We start from the raw sequence: 22,949 nt of genomic DNA on the forward strand, positions 1-22,949 counted from the left end.
GGCTTAATTTCTATTGGTTCTTTTATCAAGCATTTTTAAATTGATTAGACTAAATTTACTCTAGCCTAAGTCTCATTGGTCCACCTCTATGGCCATCCAATAGGATTTGAGGGAAGCTTGGGGGCAACTGGCTTAGGAGCCTGACATGTGTCCAGTATTTCCTTTGTGTAAAGGGAAAGCTTTGGAGTGTGTGTGTGTGTGTGTGTGTGTGTTTCTCTCTCATCCCCTACTCTCATGGATCGCCCCCTCCTTGATAGAGATACAAGGAGACTTTTTAGTCTTCCCATGACCATCCAATTTTCCCTTACATTGGTCTTTGGACAATTGAATAAAAAATTAGGAATCTTAACCTATGGAAGTCTTAATGGAACTGAACCTTAGGTCTTTTAAGCCCCATTGAAACACATTGCTCTTTTGCCGACTGTCCCCCTTTGGATCCCTATTTTCCCTCCTTTGAATCCTTGCAAAGACCGGTGTGACAGCCTTACCAATATTCTAGCTTTGACTCCCCTAGTACTTCCCCATATTGAATCCTTGCAAAGACCGGTGTGACAGCCTTACCAATATTCTAGCTTTTACTCCCCTAGTACTTCCCCATATTAAATGATCAGTTTAACATGAGAAAGTCATAGGGAGTATTAGATATTAGTTGTTATGACATTTTCTCTCCATTTTCATTTGTTAATCCACCATAATAGAGACGGCTCCCAATTTTTCCTTTTATAGTGTTATAGGCAAAATGTCATCGTAGCTTACCTCTTCTACGTGGTCTCTCTCACACCATCTAAAGTAATGTCCTTGCAAGCAAAACATAGTAACGACGTTGTCATGTAAAGCGTTTGACTATCCCAGATCTCTTCCAGTAGGATGCAGGCCTGAGACTAATTGCGTTGTAAGAACCTGCTGGAATATGGAGACTTCTTATACGACGGGCGTCTGGAAGACGACCGGCAGCCTGCTCAATCTCTCTTTCACATTCTGTAATCCTGGGTCAGCAACATGGAGGTCAGCAAAGAATCTAGTTGTGCGTGCGAGAGAGAGAGAGAGAGAGAGAGAGAGAGAGAGAGAGAGAGAGAGAGTGGTAGCCGGGTTCTAGGGTACGAACATGGAGTTGCATTTTCACTCTCCATGCTATTTGTTGCCCCCACTAGCTTGGAAGCCGGGGCTTCAGTAGCCCTGCAACACACAATTGATGAGTCTCAAAGTCCCTTTGCATGTGTGCATAAGGGGTTCTCAAGCATGTGTCGATAAGGTTTGAGCTCGGGCTGTTGGATTCAAAGGCGGGAGGCATCTACAGCTAGCTCAATCACACATCAGAGCAAAAGTGGAGTGCTCGTAAATGTACTGTTACATTCCGTTCATTAACGGTGAAAATTTCATACCATTCTTCCAAATGAAGAGCTTATGTAGATATGACAGTCATAGCAATAAGAAAGACACAAAATTTGGAGTGTATAAATTTTGCAATTTTGTTCTCATCGGTTTAGCATTACATTGTAGTGTATAAATTTTGCAATTTTGTTCTCATCAGTTTAGCATTACATTGTAGGTTGGTGTTGCTCCAGGCCTCTCCGCAGCTCCTGCCAGGAGCGGAGCAGACTCACAACAAAACGGTCCTCCAGTCTCTTGCTTAGGCAAACTCTGCGCATCTTTGTGAAAATTCATTTGGTCGAAGGTTTCCAAGGGCCTCTAGCCTGAGGCACTCTAGCTCTAAGCCGCTAAAGCAAAAACTCCTTCCAGGACTCCTCCCCTGGAAGTAGTCGTTTGACAACAAACTTCCCAAGAAGGGCCCTGCTCTGCTGTGCTGGGTCTATGATCCCCAACCCCCCCTAAGAACAAGGTAGAGTGATGACCTACCAAGCCACTTTGGCCAGGGCTATCTGAGTGTTGCGTCCTGACCAAAGGAAATTCCTTATCAGCCTCTTTGCCTGGCTTATACAGGAACTTGAAAAGATCCAACAAGATGTAATTTAGCACATAGTAGCCAACCACTACAACTCTGCCTGCGAGAGAAAGTCGTGTTGAGCTCCAATGTAACTGCTTCCTCCTGATGGACAAGACGAGAGGGGAGCAATTTGCTGCTCAGGAGACAAGTCCAAGCGAACCTGACAACCCAAGTATCGAATTGCAGTCCCTGGGGGGGATCCATCTGAAACCCTCACCTGACAGCCAATCAGGTGTAAAAGCACTGTCAACCGAGAAAGCCACTCTCTTTCTCTAGTTGATCAGTGCACCTGATGCACAACAAAAAGTCTGAAGAGCTTGCTCACACCTGTGTAGGTTGGCCTCCTGGCCCTTCAAGTACAAAGCTGAGTCGTCTGCAAACTCAACATCGAGTAGCTCGTCGCTCCAAATAGAGAGCGCTAAGCCATGTAAACCAACGTGCTGTGAAATCAAAAATCTGCTCATCGCCTCAGCATAGAACAGAAAGAGGAAGGGGGCAAGAGGGTAGCCATGTCTGACTGAACGTGTGAGCATGAAACGATCTCCTCTACCACCTGCCAAAAGCACCTGATTGTGTGCACGTCTGTAAAGAGCTGACACACCTCTGATCCAGACATCTGAGAAGCCAACCTTGCGTAGAGTGCCCTCCAAAAAGTCCGAGTCAACTCTATCGTAGGCCTTCCCAAAATCAAGAAGAAGTATCACCAGATTCTCACCACGGAGGCGCACGAGGGCAGATGCCTCCCAAAAAGTAAAGGTGTTGTAAGGTGCAGTGGAAGTGAATGTTGAACTTTGCTCAAGATGAGTGCTCGGGATTGTGCTCAAGGTTCCTTTTACTTAGGGAAGGGGGAGCCTTCCGTTCTTTAATGAGAGAGTGCAATGGACACAAACAAAGTGAATGGACATTGTGCGTGAAGGTGCATGAGACTGAGAGTTAGAGAGAGAAGAATACGACACGAGAATGTTGTCAAACCCTCCTCCGAAGGCCCCACTCTCTATGGCGAGAGCGGTCTACTTATGATTGCACAAATCTCTACAATGCTTTGGACTTGCCGAGGATGTTGACGATGATGAGAACGATGACGAGACGGACTGAAATCTGAAAATGCTAATGGCTGAAATCTGCAAATCTTTATCTGCTGAATTCTGACTCTATGTCGATGACGACGGTACGACGACGATGCGCTGAAAACGCAGATGCTGAAATCTGCGTTTTCTGGGCTGAATCTGCAAACTACGCTGGATCTGACCGTGCGGCGAGGATCTGCTGCAGGAAGGTGAGATCTCGAGGTTTGGGGGTTCAACTGCGGTTACTGAATGCTGAAAACTGAAAATGCTGATGTTCTTGATGTCCTTGTCGCGAAGGAACTGCAAAAACGTTGAGGCCCAGGCTGATCCAAAAACGGTAGGGGCTGAATTCTGTTGCTGGGGAAAATCCACTAACGCTAGGGCTGATCTGCTGTTGTGAAGGGGTTCTATTGTGTCTGCTAATGCCGAAGCTGCTCTGCAATGCAAAAACGCCAAGGCTTTGTGCTGTTGTTCTTCTACATCAAAAAACGCTAGGTCTTGCAATCTGCAAAACGCTAGGCCTTATGATGGGGTTCTGCTGAGAAGTTGCCTGTTGAGCAACGTGCTCCTACTGCCTCTTCTGCCAGAAAGTGCTAGCTTTGGTTTGCTTATATATCATCTTAGCGAAATTGCCCTACCTAGCTCCCAACAAAAGTCACTAATAAATAAGTGAAAAATGTCAAAAATAGGAAAAATAGGTTCAATGCACTGGAAAATGGATTCTGATGGATTCTAATGGGAATGCTGATGATCATGGTGTGTGCAACCGGAGGATATGCATCTACTCTAAGTGTCTGGGCATGCACGGTCTTCGAATAGACTCACAAAAGTGCCAGATCACTTCCTATTCTAGACTGACTTGACGGAACTGAACCCTGGTCATGCTGTAGCTTGTCCACGGACACATAGGGTTGGATATGTCACGTGACAGATGTTGTCAAGGATACTGCGCTCCTTGACAAAACCTGTCTGCGTCCCATGTATGATGCTCTCTAGAAGTGGCTGAATCCTTAAACTCAGAGCCTTGGCAAGAATTTTATAGGCTGAGTTGAGGATGGTGATGGGCCGTCATTGCCGAATCTCATCCAAGGAGTCTCCCTCCTTGGGAATGAGGTAAATTAGGGCCTCACTCATGCTGTCAGGCATCTCTCCTGTGTGTAGGATGTAGTGAAAAGCACTGTAGAGATCTGAGTCAAGCAAGTCCCAGTACTCTAAGAAAAACTTGGGAGTCAAACTATCCTCACCTAGACAGCTATCACGGGGAAGTGCTCTAAGGGCCGCGTGGAGCTCCTCTAGCTGAAGAGGCAACTCAAGCCTCTGGCGCATCTCCTCAGTCACAAGACAAGGCATCTGTGCCCAAACCTGCTCTCTGCATGCATCTTGACGCTCTGATTGAGGCTTTGCTGACAGCAGGTCACGGTAAAAGTCGGTAGAAGCTGCACGCATGTCCTCTGGCTCTGAAGTAACTGACCTATCAGGCCTCCTCAACTGGCTGACACTGCCTGCGCATGTGGGGGTCCCACCGTCTCAAAGAAATCCCCTGTCACTCTGTCACCCACCTGCGTCCACTGAGATGCTTGTCGATGGAAAGTAAACTCATGGCGTCTCTCCTCTGTACTGGCAAGCTCCTGGCGAGCCTGGTGCAACTGCTCCTCCAACCAGGGATTGTCTAGATACTGCACCTGCATCCTCTACAAGGAAGCAACGCCCCGTCGGAGACGCTGCTTCTCCTCTCTCGTTGCAGCGAGGCGGCGAGCCGTAGACTCCTGAAGAAAGAGCCGACTAAGCTGAGCAAGTCCAGAGGCCAATCTGTCTGTAGGAGAGTCCTGCATGTCTGGGCCCTTAGTCCAAAGAGTCACCACTCGCTCTCTGAGCGCAGAGTCTAGCAAGACCCTCTCAGGGATGGGTAGCATCGTGCTTCCCCTCCTTTGTCTATCTGTCACTGTGAGGATCACTGGTGCATGGTCCGAAAAAGAAGTCCCAGCCAAAATGCCAACTATCCCACCCAAGTCACAGAAGTGGTCACTAGTGTAGAAGCGATCTATCCTAGATAGATTCAATCCTCCCACTTTGCGGTCCGAACGAGAGGATAGGCTGTTTGGGGGACCTCACAAAGCTAGAGTGCTGTCACACATCTGAAACCCGCAGTCATACATAACCTCTCCCAAGCTGCCAACTCAACTCCATGCACAGTAGTATGGCTACCTTCAATCTTGTCAGAGGGGTCCTCCGACATGTTGAAATCAGCTCCAATGCATGCTATGCATGCGGCAGAGACTCTACAATGTGAGACCATAACTTTGCACGTGCAGTCGCCACATTGGGTACATAGATGTTCAGGAAGCCCAAGAGGCAACCCTGAACGTGCATAGTAATCCATTGAGCCCTGCCAGGCACAATAATACCTCTATCCACAATGGCTTGCTGCCAAGAGTCCGCAATAATCATACATACCCCTCCCTGGATGCCACCAAATCCAAATGCAGCTGACGAGAACGTCTCATACCGCCCACGCAAAAGCTGACCACGTCGTCTAATGCGGCTCTCACACATATGATGCTCTTGTAGCATAAGAAGGTCAATCTCCTCCCACAAGGCATCACTGAAGCTCCTGACGTAGTCGGCCCCTTTGGCGCTGAAACAGGGCCCACCTAATCCTTGCACGTTCCATGAGACGATCCTCATGGAGAGTGAGAGAGAACTGATGCTGTAGTAGTAGCTAACCGTGCTATCTTTGAAACTGGCTTGGATGGGGAATAACCTGCATCCGAGCGTCCCTGAGATAGGCGTGACTGAACAGCCCCACGTTTTGCGATGACAGTTGATGACATGGTGTTGCTGTACGGATAGCCCCTGAGGGCGCTAGCTTTTGGGGAACAGATGCTATTAGAAGTTACCGCTTTTCATGTAACTGCATTTGGATGGCCAGGGGCCTTTAAATATGTACCAAGGGCTCACTCTCTAGGATGCTACCCACGGGAGATGCTAACCGGCTATGCCACAAAGGTATATTTGGCTACTAGGTTATATTTACAACATTATTTTGGATTGTACACACATATAAAGGGTAAAGAGTACCACACTTGTGTCCTCTAGCCAAGACCAAAGATCCTCTTCGAATCTTCCAAGTGCTATTGCCGAAGCATGTATGATAGCCACAATCATCTTATGCCCAACGGAAATTAGACTCTTGGTGAGAGTGGGCACGTAGCTCACATCCTTGAGCACAGATGGAGAACCATTGGCAAGGTTCAAATTTATGTCTCTTGCACTAACAATATAACAAGCAAAGCTGTTGTCCAAATGTACGCGTCCACGTGCTCCATAAGTTGGAACAACTTATTAAATTAGTTTAGGCCGCTCTGCTAGGTTCCATAAGTTGGACAATTTTTTCTACTGCTTCTTTCGCTCGGGTTGGCCCTTTAATGTTCGGGCTCTGTCTTTTAGGCCATGCCACGTCATCACTTTGTGACGCGTACTTTGCTCCATGCTCTGCAGAGCTCGGTACTCTCATCCCCTAGTTTGAGGTCACTCCCACAAAATCCAGAACAGTTTCTACCTTTCTTGTCCCTTTCTTTGTCTGCTCCTCTACCGCTTGGAACTCTATGGTTTGTTCTTTGCCTTCTTCTTCGATTCCAACTTCTCCACAACCAAAGCACTTGTATGCTTGGAACTCTCTGGTTTGTGCTCTGCCTTCTTCTTGGATTCTTGCTTTGGACACTTAGCTAGAATGTGCCCAACTTATCCATAGCCAAATCATTTTCCCTCTTTGTAGTATACTTCACACTGCTCTACTGTCAATTTAGGCTTGGTGGATTTCTTCTTCTGCTTCTTGCCTTTCTTCTCCTTAGAAGACTTTCTCAGATGACTTGGACACTTGCTCGTTCTTCGCTGCTCAAGTCAAGGAGCCTAAGTGTATGGAAAAACTGTCCATAACATGTTCCATGAGCTATTGAATGCTCTTGGACTTTTGTTTCAAATAGTATCGCCAGATGTTCGGTGCAGCGGAATGATTGTTTGCGCTTTGCTCAAGATGAGTGCTCTGAACTGTGCTCAAGGTTCCTTTTAGTTCTTATGGAAGGGAGAGCCTTCCGTTCTTAATGGAAAGTGCTATGATCACGAACAAAGTGAATGGACAATGTGCGTGCAAGTGTATGAGACTAAGAGATAGAGAGAGAAGAGAGATATGACACCAGAGACGACGTAAAACCCTCCTCCGAAGCCCCCCCTCTCGTCGGCGAGAGTGGTCTACTTATTAATTGCACAAAGTGGTACAATGACGATGCAATGGACTGATGCAATCTGGGACTATGCCGATGACGACGACGGTGATGATGACGACGACTTTAGGGCTGAAATCTGTGGTCCTCTAACTGCTGAATTTCGGGGCTGTTTCGGTGGCTGAAAATGACTGTTTTGGCTGCGTTTTCGAGGGCTGAAAATGGCTATCTTCTGCGACCAACTAGGGCTGAATCTGTTGCTAATCCTAACTGCTGAAAATGCTGCTCCTCTGCTGCATCAATGGCTGAAAACCAACAACGCTGGCAGATCTGGGAACTTGCTGGCGATCATGGCTGAAAATAGAAAACGCTGAACTGATCTGCTATCGTTGGTGAAAACGCTGACTAGTCTGATGTACTAGCGATGAGAAACTGTAAACGCCAAGGCTTGGGGGATTGTTGGCGGCCAAACAATGTTGAAAACGCCAATGATCTGGTATTGCTGGCGATGCTACAAACTGGAAAACGCTGGGCTGAGTGTGGCGAGGATGGAGACCAAAAACGCCAAGGGTGCTGCGGTTCTTGCTGAGAAGGTGCATGTTGAGCGGGTAGCTCGTGCTGCCTCTTCTGCCAGAAAGTGCTAACTTGGGTTTGCTTATATATTAACTTAGCAAAATTGCCCTACCTACTTTTGTTGGAAAGTCACTTAAAAATAATAAGTGAAAAATACCAAAAATAGGGAAAATAGGCTAAATGCACTGGAAAATTCCCCCGACTGAATTTGATGGATTCTGAAGGGAATACTGATGATCATGTTGTGTGCAACCTGAGGATATGCATCTATGCTAGTGACTCGGCATGCACGGTCTACGAATAGACTCACAAAAGTGCTAGATCACTTCTAATCTAGATTGACTGGACTGACTGAACCCTGATCATGCTGTAGCTTGTCCATGGACACATAGGGTTGGATGTGTCACGTGACACCAGATCTCTTTGGGTAATTCGAAAGACGACTGCTCTATCTGCTCTTGAAAAGAGACCTTGTGAAAAGAAAGAACTGGCAAAAAGGTATCCCAAAAACATAAGGTATCATCTTCCTGCATCCTCAGATGGTTCCAAGGTGTGATCACATCAGCCTTGTAACGTTGTGTCAACCACACTGAAGAAAAAATTTATTGAATTTCACCCACTTCGTTGCTGCTTTGCTATAATGAAGAAGAGTAGACCACCACGTGAGAGTGTTCCCCTTAAGAAAAGATGTCACCTTTTGTACTATAGAGGCATCCGAGAAGTTGCCTCCAACGAAAGCGATGTCGAACTGCTGTATGAAAGAAAGGTTGAGAAGCATCTTTGTAGCCCGAAAAAGTATCAAACTTCACCGCTTGGCCACCATCTTTGAACTCACAAAAGTGCCAGATCACTTCTAATCTAGACTGACTAATCTAGACTGACTGGACCGACTGAACCCTGATCATGCTGTAGCTTGTCCACGGACACATAGGGTTGGATATGTCACGTGACATCCCCTCCTTTTCAAAGTGAGGTACTGGTACCGAACTGTATGGCGTCATGGGAGATCGCCAATAGCATCCGGAATCCTAGAAGGGACTCTTCGTCGGCCCACTCTGATGTGTGGGTCGTATGGTACTTGAACTTCATAAAGGTCTGCAACGCTTGCTTCTTTGGGCCGCGCCGAAAGTGACAAAAAGTCTTCTGTGGCTCCTTCAATGCTTCAACTCCGTCCAGAGTCTTGCTTCTTTCGTCTTCAAGAATCTCCATTGTTGAAAATTCTTGAAACCATTTCCAACACAAAAACCATGAACATACCCATTCCATGTAAAGTGAGTGGAAAAAATCTTGGCTTTCTTAAAGATTGTGCATGCAATGTGGATGAACAAATAGATGGAGTGCCAAACCGTTCACCACATACACGCAAACAATGAGATCGAATCTTTCTCGTATGATTAAAAGCAATCAACTGTGGAAATTCACAACGGAAATGCCCATGCCTGGTGCTCATACTTTCATGTGCTCGTTCTACGAATGTGTCAGGCCAAGGAAGAGACATGGAATGTGACTTCCTTGAATGCTTACTTTTCAGCTTTTCATGAAAGATCCGCATACATTCGTGCTTATCCATGAGAGAAACGTGCTCAACATACAATATGTCATGCCTAGTAAAAGGGATCACATAACGATGTTGACTAAAATACAGGAAACGATAACGAATGAAACATTCGAACAATGCGTGCGTATCAATCATGCGAACACATAATACTTCCTGTGAGGGTTCTTTGGACCTAAGCTCGAGAGCCAAGATCGACTCTTCGTGATTGGTCGAATCGTCCTGTGAGGGTTCTTTGGACCTCGACTCGAAAGTCAAGATCGGTTCTTCGTGATTGATCGAATCTACAACGAGATTAGTTTCGCTAGAAAAAGCATCCACTAATACATCATCCTTGTGAACAATCACATCTTCTTCATGCAACTCATCATGCTTGTGAGAAATCACATCTTGATCATGCAAATCATCGTGCTTGTCTTTATCATCTAAATTATCATGCTTATCATTGTCAATCAAATCATCATGCTTCTCATAATCATGCAAATCCTGTGTGTCATGCTTTGGAGAAGAAGAGACTGAGAGAGTCTCCGTCTCCTGAATCTCTTGCATCTGTGTCGGCACGGTATACAAGAGTCGCAAGAACTCTTGCATGTGTCGGTCGCGTTGTTCTTGTCTTGCCTTTCTTTCTGCTTTTCTTCTGCGTGTCTGCGTTTCATTTCTGCCATTCTTTCTGCATCTCTTGCTTCGCGTTCTAAATTCTGTTTCAGAAACAATTTCTCCAAAGCCTTCATAGGAGTTAGTGCAATCCTTGACGTAGACGGGGAAGGGTTAGAAAAACCTCTTGGTGGGGAAAATTCTTCCTCGCCTCTCTCATGCTCATCACCTCCAAGCGAAGTATCCATTTCGCTTCGAGTGATGACCATTCTGAAGTCGTGGGTTCTTAAGTCCACGAAGAACTTGGGTTCTTGAGGGTCTTGGGTTCTTAAGTTCACGAGAAACTTGGGTTCTTGAGGGTCTTGGTTCTTGGGTTCTTGGGTTCTTGAGGATCTTGAGGTTCTTGAGGTTTTCTTTCGCTTGCAAATTGTGTTTGAGAAGGATCTTCTCTTCACCCGAGTTCTACTCTTTTCCGTGGGCGCACCCCTTGGCGGCCTTGCGCTCACACCAAGGTTGCTTTTTCCCACCTCACGTCGATTGGCCGGCCGCTAAGTGCACGGTCCGTTCTCAATGAGTGAAAAGAGACACAAGGGGAGGTTGGACAAGCCCTTCTTTCTTGGGATTCCTGTCACTCTTCAACAAAACACGATTAGGAATCGACATGCCCAAGTGAACTTGGGTTCGTGCGACCGCAACAAGAAAAAAAAATTCTTGTGATTCTTGTGGTTCTTTCCTTGAGTGATACAGAACATTGCCAAAGCTTTGATACCAATGTTAGGTGCAACGGAATGATTGTTTGCGCTTTGCTCAAGATGAGTGCTCTGAACTGGGCTCAAGGTTCCTTTTAGTTCTTATGGAAGGGAGAGCCTTCTGTTCTTAATGGAAAGTGCTATGATCACGAACAAAGTGAATGGACAATGTGCGTGCAAGTGTATGAGACTGAGAGATAGAGAGAGAAGAGAGATACGACACCAGAGACGACGTAAAACCCTCCTCCGAAGGCCCCACTCTCGTCGGCGAGAGTGGTCTACTTATTAATTGCACAAAGTGGTACAATGACGATGCGATGGACTGATGCAATCTGGGACTATGCCGATGATGACGACGGTGATGATGACGACGACTTTAGGGCTGAAATCTGTGGTCTTCTAACTGCTGAATTTCGGGGCTGTTTCGGTGGCTGAAAATGACTGTTTTGGCTGCGGTTTTGAGGGCTGAAAATGGCTATCTTCTGCAACCAACTAGGGCTAATTCTGCTGCTAATCCTAACTGCTGAAAACGCTGCTTCTCTGCTGCATCGATGGCTGAAAACCAAAAACGCTGGCAGATCTGGGGACTTGCTTGCGATCATGGCTGAAAATAGAAAACGTTGAACTGATTTGCCATTGTTGGTGAAAACGCTGGCTAGTCTGATGTACTAGCGATGAGAAACTGCAAACGCCAGGGCTTGGGGGATTGTTGGCGGCCAAACAATGTTGAAAACGCCAATGATTTGGTACTGCTGGCGATGCTATAAACTGGAAAACATTGGGCTGAGTGTGGCGAGGATGGAGACCAAAAACGCCAAGGGTGCTGCGGTTCTTGCTGAGAAGGTGCCTGTTGAGCGGGGAGCTCCTGCTGCCTCTTCTGCCAGAAAGTGCTAACTTGGGTTTGCTTATATATTAACTTAGCAAAATTGCCCTACCTACTTTTGTTGGAAAGTCACTTAAAGATAATAAGTGAAAAATACCAAAAATAGGGAAAATAGGCTAAATGCATTGGAAAATTCCCCCGAATGAATCTGATGGATTCTGAAGGGAATACTGATGATCATGCTGTGTGCAACCAGAGGATATGCATCTATGCTAAGTGACTGGGCATGTACGGTCTACGAATAGTGTTGCTAATTGGACTATTTTCTTATTTTTAATGATTAATCCTTTTTTAGGATATTTTATTATGTGCACTAAGAACTGTTAAAAGATTGTAGCTACAAGAACTGCCATCAAGAACGGACAAACTCTGATGTGTCATTTGATGGGTGACGGTAAACATCGCGAAGGAGTTTCCGTAAGTTCGGTGGAAAGGGCCCGGTTACGAGTGCCCCTGATGCGTCACATGATGGGTGACGGGTGGATCAGTAAGGGGGCATCCTGTAGGCTAAGGAGGAAATCCGAACTAAGTAAGAAAATACGCGTAAGAACGCAAGCACAAGAATAAAGATGGGTTCAATGAAGCTTTTTACGAAAAGCAGGAACATTCGTGGGAGGGCAGATGTTTTCCCGCGAGGAGTCTGTGTCTGCATTGCATCTGTGCCGTGTCCTGCACCCGGGGATGCCTGGAATGTGTCCGTGTAGCATTGTTTTCATTAACTAAGTGAGTTTTTAAAGTTTGAACAGGTTCACACTTTATTTTATTAAAGTGGCCGGTCACTTTTAAGTGACCAGGCCGTTATTAATAAAATAAAGCAAGGCCCTAAAAAAAAAGGCAGCGCTAAAAAGCTACGCAAGGGGGGGGGGCTGAATTTGTGATCTTTCTCTCTCCTCTCTCTAGGAGCGCCAGGCTCTGCTTTTTGGGCCCCTATTCCCGCCGGGTGCCAGGGCCTATAAAAGGACAGCCAGTGTTCAGTTTCTGGACAAGCCGGGAGCAACAGAAAGTGCTAGCGCTGGGATTCTGGAGCAGAGATTGGCGACGGAAATTGCAAGTGTTCGCGTGATGACTGCGTACGGAGGTCGATTCTCCGAGCAAGGAGCGACAGGTATAAGGTGTTGATACGCATTGAGAATTGTTGCTTTGTGTGGTTTGTTTTGTAGGAATCTCCCGTCTTACGGGAAGGCCCTTCACGGGAAGTACAACTTCACGCCTAAGTCCCTTACGGGAAAGTACGGCTTCGCACCTAAGTCCCTTACGAGAAGGAACGGCCTTGTGCCCAAGCCCTTTTACGGGAAAGCACGACCTTCGGGTCTGAGATTAGAGAACGGAGGGGTTTCCTCGGGTTCTCGTGCTTGTATAAGAATTCTCCGTGAATAAAAGAATACTCTTAACAGGGGGGGGGGGGGACCAGCCCATCTTCTGGTCCCCAATACTGTGTCGATCTTCTCCCTTCTCTCCCTTTTGCAAAGTATTTTATTTTTCAGATTTCTAAGTGCTCGTGTACGCTCCCGTTTTGTGACAGTGGTATCAGAGCTCGGACTCCTCTCTTTCTCTGCAAAGAAGGACGATTCCGGGAAGAACGGGAAGAACCATGTCGAGCCAAGGGAGAAGCGTTGAAGAGGAGCTTCAACAAGTGCAAGCTCAGCTTGCGGAGTTGCAACAAATCTTACTGTTGCCAGACGTCCAAAAGCTCTTGGGCGGAATAAAGAAAACGAATGGAACTGATGCAGCCAAGCATCCAGACAACACTGTTGGCGTGAGACCACAGGAGGAAAGAGAAGAAGAACGTGCCGAGGTGCACAAAGGATCTTCTGATCGGAATGAACGGCCTACTTCACAGAAAGGCCAGGAAAAAGCGCTCTCTTTGCTAGACGAGAGCAAGGACATCTCTATCTCATCTCCATCTTATTCTCCTGATTATACTTCTACTTCTCGATCATCTCGTCAGAAGAAGGAAGCTGCTACTCCTACTACCCTACATCAACCCAAAGATAAGCCTCGATTCAAGAAGCATGGTCGCAAGTCTCAACATCGCATGAGAGTCTTCAAATCGGGCTACAAGGACATCAAGTTCGAAACCTACAACGGACGGAGAGACATCTCCAAAGCACTGTCCTTCATCAGACAGTTTGAAGTCGCCTTTACCAATGGGCACTTCACAGAAAGATCCAAATTACGCCATGTGGGGATGCACCTCAAGGAAACGGCAAGTAATTGGTGGTTAGCCAAGATTCTGGAAGGTTCTCAGGCCAGAACTTGGGAGAGCTTCAAATCTGAATTTTATGAACAATTTCTTCCACCTGACTTCGAGCAGGACATACGGAAGGAATGAGACTGGCTTGCCCAGAAGGAACATGAAAGAGTAACGACGTATGTGGATAAGTATTGGTCGGTTCTTCTGAAGGTCACTCCCTTCATGAAGATTGCCGACGAGGAAAAGAAATGAAAGTTCGAAGCAGGTCTCCAACCTCAGCTTCGAAAGAGTATGAAAGTGTATCCGCATGACACTCTTCAGAGGATGATGGAGTCAGCAATCATTGCTGAGGATTTGCACTCAACTGGGACGCCCAGAAAAATGGAGCATAGCACTTACCGTGTGAGACAAAGAGGGGTCTACGATGACCAAGGGGGCCAAGGAAGAAAACGTCCTCCATCTAGGGACTATGATCATTCTAAGAAGCCAGAGGGCAATGGCAAGCGAACTAAGTATCTTTCTCCTACTCAACTTCAAACCTTCAGAGAGGAAGGAAGATGCTTCTACTATGGCGAGAAAGGACATATGAAACCGGATTGCCCGCTAAAGCAGCAACGACAAGAACAAGCCTCTTCGAGGCAAGAGAAAGCAAGGAAGGAGCCCGCACCGCCAAGCTCGAACTCAATTCCAGATGTTCAAGGAAACACGGAAACGGAAAAAGGGAAGCGTCAACTTCTGAAGGGCTGGGGGTCTTTGAACAACCAACGAGTACTGATTCTTTATGATCCAGGATCCACGGATAACTTCATCTCCCTGGACTGCGGAACGTTTGTGCCTCACACCGGCTCAGCTTGGCACACCGGTTACATCCGGATCGGCATTCTAGGGGTTGACAACCAATGCAACTCCCGTGCAAGGACAGCTCAATCTTCGGATTGGCGAGTACAAGGACCGCGAATCATTTTTGATGGCGCCCATCGAGGGATGTGATATCATCTTGGGTATGCCATGGCACTTCCACATGACACCTATTCCCGATTATGTGGAAAAGACCCTCACTTTTGAACATGGGGGTAAGAAAATAAAGATTCATGCTGATGTAGGAGATTGGCAGTTCCCAATGGTAAGCCATATCTCCATTAAGAAAGAAATGAAGAAGTGTGTTTCTTCTTACTTGATTTTTGCACGTGAGAAGGATAAAACTAGTAGGGACTCTCTCTCTCTAGTCTGGAAATTAAGCGTCTTCAATTTATTGAAAAGTACAAAGATTGTTTCACGGAAACACTTCCTGATGAACTCCCTCCGCTACGCCCGGAAGATCACCGCATAGATCTCATACCGGGTAGCTCGCCTCCCAATCAACCCCCTTATCGGGTGAGTCTTGCTCAGCAAGAGGAAATTTTGAAGCAAGTTAATGAGCTTCTAGAGAAAGGGTTAGTACAGCCCAGTGCTTCACCCTACTGCTCTCCAGTTTTACTGGTGCAGAAGAAAGATGGCACGTTTCGAATGTGCATAGACTATAGGTCTTTTCCGATCCCTCGGATTGATGATATACTTGATAAGTTGCAGGGTGCAAATGTCTTTAGTCGCATAGACTTAAAGAGTGGGTATCATCAGATACGGATCGCCCCTGAGGATGTCCATAAGACTGCTTTCCGCACAACCTTTGGACTACATGAATTTTTGGTAATGCCTTTCGGCTTGACCAATGCTCCTGCGACATTCAATCGCATGATGGACCGCATTTTCAGCCCGTATCGAGCTTTTACGGGAGTATTCTTTGACGACATACTTATCTTCTCTAAGTCAGAAGAGGAACATCGGAAGCACTTGGACTTAGTGTTTCAAGAATTACGAAAGCATGAGTTGCATGTGAATGCAAAGAAGAGCGAGTTCTTTCTCTCAGAGATACACTATCTCGGCCATATAGTCTCTCACAATCAAGTGAGTATGAATCCTGCCAAGATCCGAGTGGTAGAAGATTGGCCTATTCCCACTACGGTACATGATGTACATAGCTTCCTGGGATTATGTTCATATTATCGAAGGTTTGTCCGAGGATTTGCTCATGTAGCAGGACCACTTCATGATTTGACAAAGAAGAAGATTCCTTTCAGATGGGGATCGAGACAACAAGGAGCTTTTGATCGGCTCAAGTACTTGCTAAGCCATGGACCTATTCTGATAGTCCCTGACTTAAGGAAACCATTTGAGGTTCACTGCGATGCTTCAGGCGATTGCATCGGAGCAGTGTTGAACCACGAAGGCCATGCAGTGGCCTACGAAAGTAGACGGCTTAAGGATGCAGAGTTGCATGCATCAATCTACGAAAAGGAACTCACGGTTGTGATTCACGCCTTATCCAACTGGAAGCACTATCTTCTAGGAGCAGATTTTGTGATCAAGACTGATCACCAGAGTTTGCGGTATTTTCTTACGCAAAGGAAACTATCTGAGAAGCAGATGAGATGGGCAAACTTTTTGTCTATGTTTCACTTCCAGATCCTTCACACGGTTGGGAGTAAGAATGTAGTCGCAGACGCATTGTCTAGGCGGCCAAGAGTGAACGCTATCACTTCGGTGTATCACCAAGAACTAGAAGCACTACCAAATTTGTATCCGAATGACCCAGACTTCTCCACCATTTGGGGAAAGCTACATCGTGGAGAGAATGAGTTTCCCTATTCCATCCGGGACGGTTATCTCTACCACCATCAGGCCATATGTGTGGCGGAACCATTAAGAAAGAAGATCATGGATGAAGCACACGCTTCGCCTTATGCGGGTCATCGGGGTATTCTCCCTACGACCTTAGCAATGGAAAGATATTTCTTTTGGCCTAGCCTTAAAGCAGACATTGATAAATATGTCAGGGAATGCTTGGTTTGCCAAAAAGTGAAGTATGATCGGCATAAGACGCCTGGGTTGCTACAACCATTGCCTGTGCCTAATGAACCTTGGGAAAGTATTGCCATGGACTTCATCATGGACCTCCCTAGAACTCAGACTGGAAATGACGCGATCTGGACCATTGTGGACAGGTTTAGCAAGCAAGCACACTTTATACCAGTCAAGAAAACGATAAAAGCAGATCATATGGCTAGGGTCTTTCTGGCACAGATCTTTAAGCATCATGGAATGCCTAAGTCTATTGTGAGTGATCGAGATCCTCGCATGACAGGAAATTTTTGGCCTGCCTTGATGGATAATCTTGGTACGAAGCTGAATTTTTCATTTGCCTACCATCCTCAAACGGACGGGCAAAGTGAGATAGCCAATTCCACAGTATTGGATATGTTAAAAGCTTATGTGTCAGACCGGCAATCTGACTGGGAGAAATATTTGCCTCTTGTCGAGTATGCGTATAACAATACCATACACTCATTGATGGGGAAAGCACCTTTTGAGATTCTCTATGGCAAGCCTTTGCTTCCAGCGATCCTTTTAACTAAGGATAAGATCTTTGCAGCAGATGAATTTGTCCGAGATTTGGACACAGCCTACGAGCAAGTTAGGAGAGCTATTCTACGCTCTCAGGAAAAGCATAAGAAAGCTGCAGACAAGCACAGGAGGAATCTAGACTTAACAGTCGGATAGTTAGTCTTACTCAAGTTTGAGAAGGCAAGACTTAAGAAACAAGCGTCTCATAAGGGGAAAGTGGTAAAACTTTCTACCCGTTATTATGGGCCGTTTAAGATCATTGAGCGAGTGAATGATGTCACTTTCCGATTAGAGCTACCGCCTAATTGGAGGATCCATAATGCTTTCCATGTCAGTTTACTCCGGCCGTATGTGGGACCGCCTCCGAGCCAGCCTAGTGCTGAGGAACCTCCTGAGGTTGAGGAAACAGAAGAAATACTCCAACCAGAGCAGATAGTAAGTCATAAGGAGCGGCCTCTCAAATCCGGAAAGATAACACGGAAGTATTTGGTTAAGTTTAAGAACTATTCGAATCTAGATGCTCAGTGGATGACGCAGGAGGAATTAGCAGCTTATCCCGAGATACTGGAGGTATATGTCCAAGCACTACAGTTGAGGTCAACTGTTTAGAAGCCAGAGGGATGTTGCTAATTGGACTATTTTCTTATTTTTAATGATTAATCTTTTTTTAGGATATTTTATTATGTGCACTAAGAACTGTTAAAAGATTGTAGCTACAAGAACTGCCATCAAGAACGGACAAACTCTGATGTGTCATTTGATCGGTGACGGTAAACATCGCGAAGGAGTTTCTGTAAGTTCGGTGGAAAGGGCCAGGTTACGAGTGCCCCTGATGTGTCACATGATGGGTGACGGGTGCATCAGTAAGGGGGCATCCCGTAGGCTAAGGAGGAAATCCGAACTGAGTAAGAAAATACGCGTAAGAACGCAAGCACAGAATAAAGATGGGTTCAATGAAGCTTTTTACGAAAAGCAGGAACATTTGCGGGAGGGCAGATGTTTTCCCGCGAGGAGTCTGTGTCTGCATTGCATCTGTGCCGTGTCCTGCACCCGGGGACGCCTGGAATGTGTCCGTGTAGCATTGTTTTCATTAACTAAGTGAGTTTTTAAAGTTTGAAGAGGTTCACACTTTATTTTATTAAAGTGGCCGGTCACTTTTAAGTGACCAGGCCGTTGTTAATAAAATAAAGCAAGGCCCTCAAAAAAAAGGCAGCGCTAAAAAGCTACACAAGGGGGGGGGGGGGGGGGGGGCGCTGAATTTGCGATCTCTCTCTCCTCTCTCTAGGAGCGCCAGGCTTTGCTTTTCGGGCCCCTATTTCCGCCGGGTGCCAGGGCCTATAAAAGGACAGCCAGCGTTCAGTTTCTGGACACAAGCCGGGAGTAGCAGAAAGTGCTAGCGCTGGGATTCTGGAGCAGAGACTGGCGACGGAAATTGCAAGTGTTCGCATGACGACTCCGTACGGAGGTCGATTCTCTGAGCAAGGAGCGACAGGTATAAGGTGTTGATACGCATTGAGAATTGTTGCTTTGTGTGGTTTGTTTTGCAGGAATCTCCCGTCTTACGGGAAGGCCCTTCACGGGAAGTACGGCTTCACGCCTAAGTCCCTTACGGGAAAGTACGGCTTCGTGCCTAAGTCCCTTAGGGGAAGGAACGGCCTTGTGCCCAAGCCCTTTTACGGGAAAGCACGACCTTCGGGTCTGAGATTAGAGAACGGAGGGGTTTCCTCGGGTTCTCGTGCTTGTATAAGAATTCTCCCTGAATAAAAGAATACTCTTAACGGGGGGGGGGGGACCAGCCCATCTTCTGGTCCCCAACAGTGTGTCGATCTTCTCCCTTCTCTCCCTTTTGCAAAGTATTTTATTTTTCAGATTTCTAAGTGCTCGTGTATGCTCCCGTTTTGTGACAAATAGACTCACAAAAGTGCCAGATCACTTCTAATCTAGATTGACTGGACTGACTGAACCTTGATCATGGTGTAGCTTGTCCACGGACACATAGGGTTGGATGTGTCACGTGACACCAGATCTCTTTGGGTAATTCGAAAGACGACTGCTCTATCTGCTCTTGAAAAGAGACCTTCTGAAAAGAAAGAACCGGCAAAAAGGTATCCCAAAAACATTTATTGTAGGTGGCCAAGGTATCATCTTCCTGCATCCTCAGATGGTTCCAAGGTGTGATCACATCAGCCTTGTAACGTTGTGTCAACCACATTGAAGAAAAAAATTTATTGAGTTTCACCCACTTCGTTGCTGCTTTGCTATAATGAAGAAGAGTAGACCACCACGTGAAAGTGTTCCCCTTAAGAAAAGATGTCACCTTTTGTACTATAGAGGCATCCGAGAAGTTGCCTCCAACGAAAGCGATGTCGAACTGCTGTATGAAAGAAAGGTTGAGAAGCATCTTTGTAGCCCGAAAAAGTATCAAACTTCACCGCTTGGCCACCATCTTTGAACTCCTTTGTCCTCTTCTTCTTCTTTTCCAAGTTGTCGTACTAGGTAGCTCGTACAAAGTGTGGGTATCACTGTCTGAATTGTCAAAGGTGGAAGAGGTTTCCTTCTTCGAACTGCCTTCTAGGCTTGTTTTTCTTTGATTTGCTTTTCTTGTACTTGCTTCGCTTCCACTATCTTTTCTCATCCTCGTTGAAACTGGAACTAGATTTGGAAGAAGATGAAGAAGAATTGGGATCATCCTCAAAGCAAACACGCTTCTTTGATCCCCTTGTCTCCTCGAAAGTAGATTTCTAATCCAAATAGCTGGTATACTCCTTTGACTTTCTGCCCTTCCAAGAGTGCTTTTTAAATTTCATCAACTTACTTTCATCTCAAAGGCTTCATCTTTAACCGGCCTATACAACGTAGAGGGCGGTACTATTTCAATTAGATGTCAACTTTACATAGAGCACTGAGAAGGGAAGAGAACACAGTTGTGTCAAGCGACTAGAATGTCACTGTGCACACGAGACCGACACCCTGTAGGCCCCAAAGACTGGCGCCCCTTTCGGTATTTCTTTATTCAAATTAAGGTAGATGATCCGACCACTTAGTACAAGCTTTCACAAAGCTGTCCAAACCTGGCGAGGGCTGAAAACGCATGTTTTCGACTTGATTTCAGCAGCATATCGGCGCAAAAACCCCTGTAGGTCAAAAGCACCTATCTAGGACGAATTCCCTCGCTATCTGGAAGCTTTCTGGGGAGCTGTCACAGAAATTCAGCGGGCTGTAATTCTCTGTTTTTCACTGCCGGGTGCCCAAAAGCCTGCACACGCATCCCAAGGCTCTCACGAGGCTCCCCCGGTGTTCCCTTGCAGTTTAGGTACGAAAGCCTAAACCTGCAGAAAAACACAGCAGGCTGTAATTCCCTGTTTTGGATCGTTTTTAGCGGAGCGAACACGCCTACACGTGTCCCAAGGGCTCTCGCACACAATGGGACAGTTCCCCTGTGAACTGGATGAGTTTTCACGCGAGAAAACTCTCCAAACTCGCAATCTTTCGCGATGGAACTGTGCATACCTGTGGGGGATTAGCAATTAGCTAATCCGGTTCCTGTTCAGAAGGCTCTTGCCTTGGCAAACGCGCATAAACCCCGAGAATCGTACATGTTCATCTGAGTAGTCCAATTAGTGGGGCATTACCATATGTGCCAAAGGGGAGAGAGAGATGCACGAGAGCAAATCATCGCGCTACATGAGACAGAGGAGAAGGCAAGCTTTCCATTAAAGCTGTAGACCTGCACCCACTACTCACACACACACACACACTGTAGGTCACTTGTGTGTAAAATCTAGTCCCTCTCTCAAATTGGGCGCCTCCTCTTGCTGAGGTGTCCTGCAGATTGACCTCCTCATGCCAAGTGTCCAATTTGCTCCTTTGAGTTAATTCCCTAGTTCCCACTCACTTATAAAGTTGTAAGTGACTTTCCGAGTGGGCCCAGATTTCGTTTGGCAGGCACAGGCTTCCATACTCATCAGAATTCAGTGCTAACTGGCTCGACCAGTCCCAGACCTACCGACCCAGACTCCCGATGTGAGAAACCTATTCGGTCGCGCCATTTCACACTTGCCATGCAATGTCCACTTGCACCTTTTCAAGGGTCCCGGGGAAACAAGTAAAAGAAAAAATAAATAAAAATATATAGTACTTATTTATTGAAGGCAACAGGAAAAATACACCTCCTGGTGACACACCCCACCCTTGAAATACTGCAAGCGACCTCGCTTGCATGCCAATAATACATGCGGTATCTCTTGATATCACACATACTCTATGATGGGAATCCAAGATATACATGCTTCCGGAAATGTAGCGTTGGACGATTAAACAATGCCACCAACCTGGCTACGACACATATATCAAGCATAGAAGTCTTCTAGTGTACTCTCAAGCACAAACTTCTCTAGCTAAATTCTGTACGGAAAGAGTAGATACCTTTGCTTAACTACTCTTTTGAGCATCATGAACCATGCCCTTGCCTTGCTCCAAGAAGCTACATCAAGTCACTGTGGGTTTCATATGAAAGGCTTCAAGATACAATTGCAATAGCTGAGGTGAATCAACCAATTCAGACTCTTCCATCCATTTGGCATCCAAGGATGGATAGTTCTTGAATTTCACCAAATAGCGTCTTGTAACTTTTCCTCTAACCTTTCTTTCCTTATGTGCCAATATCTGTTCAGGAACAAGGATCTCATCCAATTCTTCCACTTCGGGCTGTTCCTCATCAAGCATATTCTCTGGCACATTACCAACAAAGGGTCTTAGAAGGCTGACATGAAAAGCATTATGTATTTTCGAGCCTTCTGGTAGCTTTAACCTGTAAGCTACATCGTTGATCTTTTCTGAAATCTGAAAAGGACCATAATATCGCATATTGAGCTTAGGAAACAAACGTTCCTTGCCTTTCTTTTTTCTTAACCTGGCCTTTTCAAAGTGCAAAAGCACCCAATCACCAAGTGAAAATACAAGTTCACGACGGTGACGATCAACAGCTTTCTTTTGCTTAGCCTGAGTCTTCTCAAGAGCAATCTTTATCTTCCTGTATGTTTCATCCATATCTTGCACATACTTGTCTGCCTCAAATATCTTGTCCTTAGTCTGCAAAATGGGTGGGACTTTCTTCCCTCCTTCCACTATCTCAAATGGTGCTTTACCTGTTGACGTATGCACAGTGTTATTGTAAGCATATTCGACCAATGGAAGATGGTGTTCCCAAGTTGCCTTGTGCTCTGACACATAACATTTGAGCAGGTCCAAGACAGTAGAATTCGCCTCTTCTGACTGTCCATCAGTTTGCGGATGAAACGAAGAAGAGAACTTTAGCGTAGTGCCCATGTTCTCAAATAATGCCTTCCAGAAAAGACTCGTCATACGTGGATCCTTGTCACTGACAATTGACCGAGGCATCCCGTGATTTAAAGATATTGCTCATGAATATACTTGACCATGTGTTCTGGCTTTATCTTCTTTCTCACAGGAATGAAATGGGCCTGCTTACTGAACCTACAAATGATAGTCCAAATCCCATCATTGCCTGTTTGCGTCCTTGGAAGATCAAAGATAAAGTCCATTGCTATGCTTTCCCATGGCTTATCTGCGATCGGCAATGGGTGCAACAATCCCGGTTGCTTTTGCCTATCAAATTTGACTTTTTGGCAAACTAAGCATGATCTTACAAACGTATCAACATCTTGACGCAAAGCTGGCCAATAGAAGAATGCCTCAATCCCTTTCA

General features: G+C 46.0%; 1 pseudogene across 1 annotated transcript in view; it reads left to right on the forward strand.

Moving 5' to 3' along the window:
- Positions 1-775: 775 nt before the first annotated feature.
- Positions 776-22,949, forward strand: part of LOC147423150 (putative protein phosphatase 2C 20) — a 77,735-nt pseudogene continuing 55,561 nt past the window's right edge. Inside the window, exon 1 of the transcript XR_015186692.1 lies at positions 776-1,005. The product of XR_015186692.1 is annotated as a putative protein phosphatase 2C 20 (transcript). The remainder of the gene's footprint in view (positions 1,006-22,949) is intronic.

This window comes from Adiantum capillus-veneris, chromosome 26, assembly GCF_014529385.1.
Source record: "Adiantum capillus-veneris isolate H3 chromosome 26, ASM1452938v2, whole genome shotgun sequence".
NCBI classification, from domain to species: domain Eukaryota; kingdom Viridiplantae; phylum Streptophyta; class Polypodiopsida; order Polypodiales; family Pteridaceae; genus Adiantum; species Adiantum capillus-veneris.